Here is a 10,499-nt window from a genome sequence, read left to right on the forward strand (position 1 = left end):
CTGTGCTATAGTGGATGTGTTAAAAAAGTTAGACATTTGTTTCTGTGTGTTGTGGGTGGTGGGAATATTCTTAAAATAGCTGGGCATTGCTCTGGGAGAGTGATTCTGTCACCTCAACCCATTTTCTACCTTAATAAACTAGTTTCATGTCTTGCTGTTAATTTGACTCTAACAAAAAACGTAATTGAAAGGGTACTGAACTTTGGCAAACTCTAGAGATGCTGTCTTTGTACATGTTTGTCCCATAAAATGACAATGACAATAACAAAAACCAAACTCCCCTTTACCAAGGCTGCTCTTTATAGGGGTCCTTTCTGATATTTTACAATCATGCCATGGATTGTGTGTATACACATGTGCATACCAAAGTCTGTATTTTCTACTGGTGGTAATATCTTCACCAGCAACCACAGAGCATATGACTGAGATTTGGCGGATCTTCTCATGAACTTAAAACAGTCTAGAAACAGAGATAATCTTGCCAATAAGCAGCTCCCAAACTTCAGATCATCAAATATATGTGCAACATAACCTTTTACGTGAAATTATTTGCCTTCTGCTGCGTGAGAAGCATAAAGCACAACAGCAATATAGGACTGAGATCTGGGTCAAACTAGAGTATCTTGAGGCTGAGTGTATTGCAGGTATAGTTTCAACAGATTGGAATCCACCCATAAAAAGCATTTTTTAATCCTGTCTTGTATTCACAACAATGAAGTGGTAAAATTTGTCCTAGATTATTCCACATCAGGCTGCAGGTAGAGGAATCGTGTTTGGGCACTTCTCATCTAAAACCTTTCTTCTGACATGCTATTTTATTATGCAGAGTGAGGTTCTTTCTCTCCCCCCCCCCCCCCGCGCATCCAGACAGGCAACTCACTCACCCCTCCCTGCAGTTTGTGATGTTAAGGTTCAGAAAAAGCCTTATCAGTTGAATTTGCCGGATGTATAAATTGGGCTTACATAATTTATACATCAATCGAAATGCAGGGATCCTGTTCAGGTATATGCAAGTACAGCAAGTTTCTTCCTTCCTTCCTTCCTTCTTTCCTTCCTTCCTTCTTTCCTTCCTTCCTTCCTTCCTCCCTCCCTCCCTCCCTCCCTCCCTTCCTTCCTTCCTTCCTTCCTTCCTTCCTTCTCTCTCTCTCTCTCTCTCTCTCTCTCTCTCTCTCTCTCTCTCTCTCTCTCTCCTTTCTCATTTCCTGGCTAGATTGCGTTTGGTCTCTGTGTGTAAACACTGTGTAACTGCTGCCTTCTTCCCAGGCTTTTTAATGAGACTGTGCCGTCTGATCAGGTGCATGCACTCCACTGTCATTTGCAGCCTGACCTGCGGGTCAGAGGTGATTTGGGCAGGCTCAGGGATGCATACAAATCACATCCTCTTGTCTGTCTGTTTTGTTGACTGGTTCTCCTCAGGGTCACGGCTAGCTTAAGTAGCAGCCTGAAGGATAAAGTGTGCCCTGTCTGAGCTGTAAAACTTTGACTTTGGACCAATTGCATCTGACATACAGCAGCATGAGGTTTGGCTTAGCCTTTGGATTCAGAACAAATCACTGACCACCAATAGCTGATAGTGACATGCAGTTTACGGAATGTCTCCTTTTCTCTGGCAGCCATGTATTTTTCAGCAGCAAGGAGCATGCTTGGAGGTTTCAGCCACTGGGGTGTCATTGGGGTGTTGCAAGCATTTCTGATAAACTGCTTCGAAGAAGGGGGCACAGTCACTAAAGAGGTAGGGCATGATACTGTTTTGGAGGTGGTGGGGTGACTAACAAAATCAGTCCTCTTGGCAAACTGGGAATATCCACTCGCTCACCCAAAGTTTCGGATATTCCACCATTCTTCAGCAGAGTTTCTTTTTCTTTGAGAAAAATAAGGGGCTCGTGTAAATAAAAACTCAGCTATAATAATACTGTAGCAAAATAACATAATGAGAGAAACTAAATACAACAACATGAGGCAAGTAGCAAGAAGAGGCAGTTGGTCCCTCTTAACTGAAATCCTTAACGGAACACACACTGAAGGGAGGGACTGATTCCAGAGCAAAACACACAAGCCCCGCCCACCAGATACCAAGCACTCTACTACTCAAATTAGGCCCCAGTGTTTTTCTTACAGATCCAGTCTGAGGTAAGTGCTTTATTCTCACTGATTTGAATGGCAGAAAGTTAAGCATATGCCTTAACTCTGCATTTGAGACCAGTGGGACTTAATCATGCTGGATTTTGACTGGATTGTGCTCATCTTCAGCAGGCAGAAAGTAACCATTTGGGTTTTTGTGTTGGCTTTTAAGAGTGCTGCATAGTATAAGAGGGAGGCAATCTATTGCTTCATTTTTTGCTTTTGAAAGAAAATGGACTAAAACCCCAATTTTTTTTCTGTGTGAAAGAGAATATTTTAAGTTTCAATTGCTTTTCAAAATGAGATAGCGAAAAGGAAATGGGAGCCTGACTGCTTCTATATAACTTTTAATCCAGGCTGGGTTCCTCAGTGTGAACAATTTATCAAACTGAGAAGAGCACAGATTGTTTTGCCTGATGGAATGTACTTCCATGTACTATGTTTAGGACCAGGTTAAAAGGCTATTGTCCTCAACACACATTTACTTGCATCAAATACTTGGCATACTCCAGAACTCAGGGCAAGGAAACAAGCTGGGAGATGGCTTGGATACAAGTGGAGGAAAATGCCAATCAAACACTGGTGAATGCTCATTATCAAGCCTATTCAAGGGCAGTGAAGGCAGCAAAGAATGCATACTTTGCTGTCTCCATTGCATCATAACTGTGCCGTCCAGCAAAGCTTTTCTGGGTACCACAGGGCCTTTTAGGGCTTTTAGTCTGGCCCAAAGGAGGTGGAAGTACTGACGGTAGCTCACTGACTTGTTTGCAAAGCAAATCACTTGAATCTGCCAGTCTGCCTCTTGTGGCTGATGCAAACTAGCCGTGGGGAGATAGCTGGCTGGGCTAGGGAGGTGATTAATGCCTCCTTGCTAGAGGAAGTGGTCCTTGCTTGCTTAAAGGAGGCAATGATAAGGCCAGTCCTTAAGAAATCCTCCCTGGGTTCAGTAAATCAAAGTAATTACCATCCAGTCTTTAATACCCCCTTCTTGGGAAAGTGGTCATGGGCCAGATCCAGGCTTCCCTAAATGAACCCTATTTTCTAAATCCATTTAGGCCTGGTTTGGGCATGGAAACTGCTTTGGTTTCCCTTTGTGATGACCCCTGTCAGGAGAGAGATGGAGGGGGGGATGTGTCCCTGTTAATTCTCCTTGATCTCTCAAGGGCTTTTGATACCATCAACCATGGTATACCCCTAGAGCAGCTGTCTGAGTTAGGGTGGGTGGCACCACCTTCAAGTGGTTCTAATCCTACTTGATGGCCACTTTCAGAAGACGGTGCTTGGGGAGTTTCATTTGGCCCTGTGGCACCTTTGGTATGGGGCTCCACAGTGTTTGATTTTATCACCATGTTGTTTAACATCTACATGAAACCACTGAGTTGGGTCATCAGGAGTTTTGGAGCATGTTGTCAGCAATATGCTGGTGACACACAGTTTCAGCTCTCCTTTACAGCTGCAGTTGTGGCAGTGGATGTACTCGACTGATGTCTTACCTCTGTACTGGACTGGTGAAGAGCCAACAAACTGAAGCTCAATCCAGATGAGGCTGAGGCACTGTTAACTGGTGGTTCCCTAGACCTGATGGGTGAGCAGCAGCCTGCTCTTGACAGTTACACTCCCTCTAAAGCTTGGGGTTACTTCTAGATCCCTCACTGTCACTTGAGGCTCAGGTGGCCTCAGTGGCACAGAGTACCTTCCATCAGCTTCAGCTGGTGGCCCACCAACACCCCTATATGGACAAGGATAGCCTAACTTCTAGGTTAGATAGCGACAATACATTATACATGGAGCTGCCTTTGCATACAGTTTGGAAACTGCAGCTGGTACCCGAGGAGGGGACCCGAAACAGTTTCTTAGAAGCATGACAGGTGCTGCGGCAGTAGTTTATATTGTGTTTGCACTTGTGTGCGTGTGTGAAATAAACACCTGCTCTCTAGTAAATGAACTGTAACAGTCAAACTACTAAGGCCACCGAGCAGGAGTTAAAAAGTTACAACGTGCAGTTAGCCTGTTTCAACCCAGTGATCTGGAAGGGAAATGCTCTGTCTCAATCCCACGAGCCTGCCAGTTTAGTAACACTCACCTTATTTGAAACCTGCTCCAAGAGTCAATAGCTGTCCTTGTGCCTCCAAAATTACAGTTTAATAAAGCTTAGAAAGGTAGGTAGCATCCGTCTCCCTAATATGCACTAGTTCTTTTCTAAATGGGTGTTGAACTGAACGCAAGCTGGAATACCTGCTCTGTTCCTAATTACTGCGTATCTGTTAAGAGATTTGATGGATCACTTTTTGTCAAAATGTGCCTGTCATGTCTTCATCTGAGCTATTGCAGCCCTATTTAAAGGTAGGTTTCTTCAGCAGGTTGTTATTGATAAACAAATTGACTTTGTGTAGTATTTTGACAGACTGGAAATGAAACATAAATGCTCCCATAAAAATCAAAAGAACTCAGGTGCCAATTGCCAAGACCTCCATCACGCTGCGCACATGCTTTCATGTGCCATTTTCCCTTGGACTCGCAAACATCTCACCTGATGGATAAGAGAAGGCTGCTTTCTCGTTTCAGATGGCAGGAAATTGAATCATTTAGATCACACTAGTGAAAGCAAATATTTACTTCTAACTAATATGGTAAAAGACACAACAAATGCTTTAAAAACAACCCCAGGCAGTATATAGCTAGCCAACAAAAACCAATTAAAAGTTTTAACACACTGCAAAAACGTTCCATTTATATGTTCCCCGTGTGGCTCTCCTGTATGGATTTGGTCAGTAACCTTGGAGCAGTCGTAGACTTTGGGCTTTCAAATTTCAGCAGCACCCCGTGCTATCCTAAAATTCAGCATGCACCCTGCCTCTCACACTCTGTGCAGAGAGTTGTTGTGGCACTCTCTGCAGTGTGGCTACACCGACTGCACAAGCCTAAAACCGCCTCTGTCTTGGAAGCTGGCTGTTTATCACTTTGAACCATGAGGTCCAAGGTCTTGATGGAGACCTCTACATAGCAAAGGCACACTGTCCTTTTTTGATCTAGGGAGACCTAAATGGATCCCTCTCCATTATCCCTGCAGGCTATAGTATAATCTCACATACGGTAGCAGATCGCATTGTGGGGCTACATCACTCACCTGACCTCCATCCAGCTGAGCCACCACAGCATACTGGGATGGAGAGGAGGAGGGATGCAGCAAGGCTGGCAAAGTGCAAAAGCATCAGCAGGAGAACTGGATTGGCTTTACCAGTGTGCTTTCACCACACCAACCATGCCACCTCTGCCTGCTGAAGTAGCTCAGCTGGATGGAGCTCGGGTGAGCAGTGCAGCCCAGCCACACACCTGTTGCTGCTTAAGCCCTTCACCTTTCAAGATTTTTTAGATGGAATGTTCTTAATCCTCCCCCTTTTTTTTTTAATTCTCCTTTAACTTTAGCTGAATGATTCCTCCATTTCAGGGGTTTGATGATCCTTTGGGTCCTTTCCAACACTACAATTCTGTTAATGTGCAGTGGGCAGGGACAAAATACATGGGTGCCATGAAACGCAATCCCACCCCCCTTCCATGCATTCATTTGACACAAGGAAAAGGTCTGAAAATGCCTTGAAAGTCTCAATGTTAGGTGACATTTAGGTGACATAGTGTCTGTTAGGGTACATGGCAGATGGTATAAATTAAGGTTACCAGACATCCCCGTTTCCCAGGGACAGTCCCCGGATTTACAAACCAGTCCCCATACAAAATCCATTGAAATTGAAAACTGTCTCCAGATTTATTGAAAAAAATCTGGTAACCTTAGTATACCTACATGTGTAGGCCCCATTTTTGCTCAAGGTACAGTCCTGGAAGATGTTTGGCTCCCTCTGTGCCTTTTATAGCTGCACCAAAAGGTCCTCAGCATTCTGAAAGTCTGGAAATTCAATGTCATTGTAAAGAGTTGCTGCTATTGATTCTGAAATGATGGGCAGGAGAATTGATTACGCAGCTCTTTTCCCAGTAAACTCCTGGAATGGGCGGTGATTGTTTAGCGCGAGGGGTAGGGTGAAAAAGCCATGATCCCTAACTATCACATAGACACTGCCAAAAAAAATTCAGCCTTGATTGACAGCTAACTGCACGACTCAGCTGAGCTTAGCCTGAAATCTTGGCTTATAATTACTGAGTTGAGCATTTTGAGAAATGGGCAAGATAAAGTGTTTCACAGAGGCCATGTGAATCTGCTTACGCTACTGCTTGCCTTGAGCATCTCTAATAAGAATTGATGCCATGTGTCATTTGTAATTTAATCAACAGCATCACATCTTGATCCTCAAATGGGCATCCCAAACATTTTCTCGCTGCCAAGCGAAAGATTAACGCGCACAGCAGATCTGCATAACTGTAGGACAAACTGAGAAATAGGAGAAGCGGAAAGTTACAGAGAACCCGACAGTAACCAACTTGCTACTTTATTCATAGCACTTCACAGCTTGCATCTCTTCAGCATCTTCCTACAAGTTAAGCCACTGAGGAGTGAGCTATTGCTGGGTGCCAGAAAAGACAATTCCCTACCTGCCTCCTTCAGCCACCATTAGATCTTACTCATGGCTTGCATTTTGCTGGAGGGTTAGTACCTCAACATTTAAAATACAACATTAAATCAACATTTAAAATACAACCCTCATAGCCACCTCTGCAACTCTGTAGCAAGACCTTCCAAAAATAAAATCCTTTTATATCTTTCTTATTCGATTGATAACAATGCTTTAAAAAATTGTGTGCCATATTTCTTCAGTTTCACAGAGCCTTGCTTTTGTTTCAATATGCACATGCCAGGAATGTTTCCTCCTTAACTGAAATGAAAGAAGCCTCATTCCAGGCACACTATGTGTGATGGATGGCCCAGAGACCAGTGAGGAAGGCTCAGTTCCCATAGATCTTATAAGATGGGGCAGAGGCTGAAGACTTTAAACAGCCTCAACCTCAAGGGTTCAGGGCCATATTACCCTGTGAGCTTCCCATCCACCCTGGACTTAAGAGCATTCACTGAAATATTTGGGCTGCTGCTTGACTGGGCTGGAAATGTGTCCCCACCCCCTCAACCTGAATTGGCCCTTGGTGGGGGTTATTTTAGCTCAGTGAAATTACGGCTAGCTTCTGTTAAGCATTTGGCAACATTTGTACGTATGGCAGCAGAAATGGCATTGGGCAGGATCAACATAATAAAGGGAGCTGCATAAGGGTCCTGAGGGGGGGGGGGTTGACTATTGCATGCCCTAAGCTTAGGATGAGGCCCCTGCCTGGCTGGGATCCTCCCCACAGTCACCCAGTGAGATCCTGGATACTTGGCTTGTACCATGACTGGGTTCAGTGCTGAATGACTCCCATGAAGGGGGCTTGGCTGCTTCCCAACCCCAACAGTATATAGAGGTGGGTGGAATGAGTGACTGATCCTTGCCAACCCTGCCTTGCCTACTGAAGTCAATGAATATTTGGCTTGGATTTTACACAACAACCAATGGCCTGTTCCTATTATTTCTCTGCATTTATGAACCCATGGCATCTACCAGGGCATGCAGTCTGTATGCACACTTTTTTAGAGACACAAAACAGAAAGTAATAATAAAGTCTTGGGAGGTCCACATGGACATCAGAACTCCTATAAGCCCCCAAAATACTTTTCCTTCATTGGGTGCACTTTGACATATCAAATGCAGTTATCACATCAAATGAATTTTTGAAACTTTCTTTTTACTCATTCTGAAGTCTCATTCAAAGGTGTCTAGGGTTGCCATATTTTGAAGAGCAAAACAGAGGACATTATGATGGCCATTCAAAGCAAATAAATGCAGTTTGTCTCAATTTATAACCCTGAAAAAGAGGACACGTCCTGCAAGAAGAGGACACATTGCAACCCTAAGTTGTGCACCATTTTCACTGATTGTTTGCATTTATATCCCACCTGTCAGTCATGGAGCTCAACGTTGGATACCTAAGTTTCAATTCTTTTCATTATTTAAGGTATTCCTGCTTTTCAGGTGGTCCTCTGAAAATATTGTTACAGATTACAGAAGATTGTTACAGCAAGCATCAGTGCAAAAAAGAATTGTTACAATGGAATTGAAACTGTTTTTGTTTAACTTCTTCTCCCTTTTCCTCATGGCAGAATGGTCCTTCAGAAGCTTCTGTGGTGGCAACAGGGGGAAGGAGGTACCACCACCACTGGGACCTGGATGGTGGCAGCTGACCAGACTGGCTTCTTTCTTCTCCTCTTAGGGCAAAATGGTCCTTTAGGTTTCCAGGCACTGTCTATGTCAGGCACTAAGCAGACCCAGAGGTACTTTGTTTTAGCAAGATGGCAGCATTCAATGCTTTCACAGCATGCCAGGAACCATCATATGTAAAAACAAAAAAAATTCCTTCCAGTAGCACCTTAAAGACCAACTAAGTTAGTTCTTGGTGTGAGCTTTCGTGTGCATGCACACTTCTTCAGATACACTGAAACAGAAGTTTCCAGACCCTTCTATAACTTAGTTGGTCTTTAAGGTGCTACTGGAAGGAATTTTTTTTGTTTTGACTATGGCAGACCAACACGGCTACCTATCTGTAACATCATATGTAACTCATCCTGGTTCTTGAACTGGGGGAGGAAATAATGGGGCTTTTAGTTTAGAGCACAGGTAGGTAAGGGGTGCGGAAAGTGACAGATAGTGTGGAGAAAGTGAATAGAGATAGGTTTTTCTCCCTCTCAACTACAACTCAGGGACATCCAATGAAGCTGAGTGTTGGAAGGTTCAGGACAAGCAAGAAAGAAAACACTTCTTTACACAGAGCATAGCCAAACACTGCTCCCACAAAGGTAGAGATAGTTACCAATCTGGATGGCTTAAAAAGAGGAATAGAGATAGTCATGGAGAACGAGGCTACTATCCATGATGGTTATGTTCTTCCTTCACTGTTGGAGTTGTCTGATTCTGAATACTAGTAGCTGGGAATCACATGCAGGTTGAGTGTTGTTGAACTCAGGTCCTGTTTGTGGGCTTCCCGTGGGCATCTTGTTGGCCACTCTGAGAACAGGATGCTGGACAAGATGTTACATTCTTATGTACAGTCATACCTCGGGTTGAATATGCTTCAGGTTGAGCGTTTTCAGGGTATGCTCGGCGGCAACCCAGCAGTAACAGAATGCGTTACTTCCGGGTTTTGCTGCTCGCACATGCACAGACGCTCAAAATGACGTCATACCATGCGTGGAAGCGGTGAATCATGACCCGCGCACATGCAGATGTGCAGACGCGGGTTGCATTCACTTCAAGATGCGAACAGGGCTCCGGAACGGATCCTGTTCACATCCATAGGTACCACTGTACTTAAATGCTCCTCCGCTGTTTTTTCTGTTAGACTTTCCACCACAGCCGCTGCTCTGAAAGGCACAACCACAACATGAGGGCTGCCACTGCCAAACTCTCTCTTGCTGGCACCAACTTCATAAATAATATTATGTGATAAGAGTTCCATGTTGGAAATGATGCTGTGTTAGTCACATGAGCCAAGAGAGCAGGCAGTGTGTGTAATGGTGCAATTACACACTGATGTTAAACCATTTCCATTGTGGGTCACCAAATCTAATTATAAATAAACACAAAGGAGCATTTTGAGAAAAGAGACTTTTACAACGGCAAAAGTTCTATTTTTTGCAAATAGCGAAAATGGATAAATGTTTTCAACAGAGCCCTAGCTCATTGGATAATGACAATGATAGAAAATATTTTTGCCATGAAGAAGGTGTGGGTTTTTTAGCATGAACATCGTAACTGTACACCAGGAGCTGCTCTTTTGAGTCAGTTGAAGTCATTTTTTCCCTGAAAGCACATGGAAGAAGCCTTATGTAGAGCAAGAATAATGGTTACATTTTCTTCCTCCTTCCCAATCATGGATGCCAGTTAGCAGGGGGACTTCAGTGTAATATTATTACAACATTTTTTACAGTCTGAGTTATAATTGAAATTTGTTATGTATGAGGATAACTAAAACTCGATCATTTCACACTCTTCAGTCCAAGCCTCGGGATATTTTGGGGGTAAATAGATTGCTTGGAAACAGCTAGTGACTACAGCTAAAATTACATTTTACCAAGTGAGCGGAATGGCTTTTTAATTACAGCACTGATGTCCGCATGCTGTCACCACCGTCTAATACTGAGATGGTATTGATTTGATTTTTAACTTTGATGCACCAAGAAGGGGGAGTGAATGCAGAGTAGGATATTTTTCCACCTTGAAATCCTATTTCCAAAGTAAATAAAGAATACAAATATTAACCTTAAGGAGTTTCTCCTTGGCTACATGCCTTAGAATTTGTTTATATCCTAGTCTCTCCTTTTTTTGCAAGTGCATGCATTCATGTAA

At 43.5% G+C, this 10,499-nt stretch overlaps 1 long non-coding RNA gene across 1 annotated transcript; it reads left to right on the forward strand.

The window, feature by feature from the left end:
• The first annotated feature begins 1,082 nt into the window (after positions 1 to 1,082).
• Positions 1,083 to 6,658, forward strand: LOC310842268. Its single transcript, XR_014563050.1, has 3 exons — positions 1,083 to 1,732; positions 3,575 to 3,706; positions 6,406 to 6,658. It is a non-coding gene; the product is annotated as an uncharacterized lncRNA (long non-coding RNA).
• Positions 6,659 to 10,499: the final 3,841 nt, after the last annotated feature.

Source organism: Podarcis gaigeae (genome assembly GCF_964106915.1).
Source record: "Podarcis gaigeae genome assembly, chromosome: 3".
NCBI classification, from domain to species: domain Eukaryota; kingdom Metazoa; phylum Chordata; class Lepidosauria; order Squamata; family Lacertidae; genus Podarcis; species Podarcis gaigeae.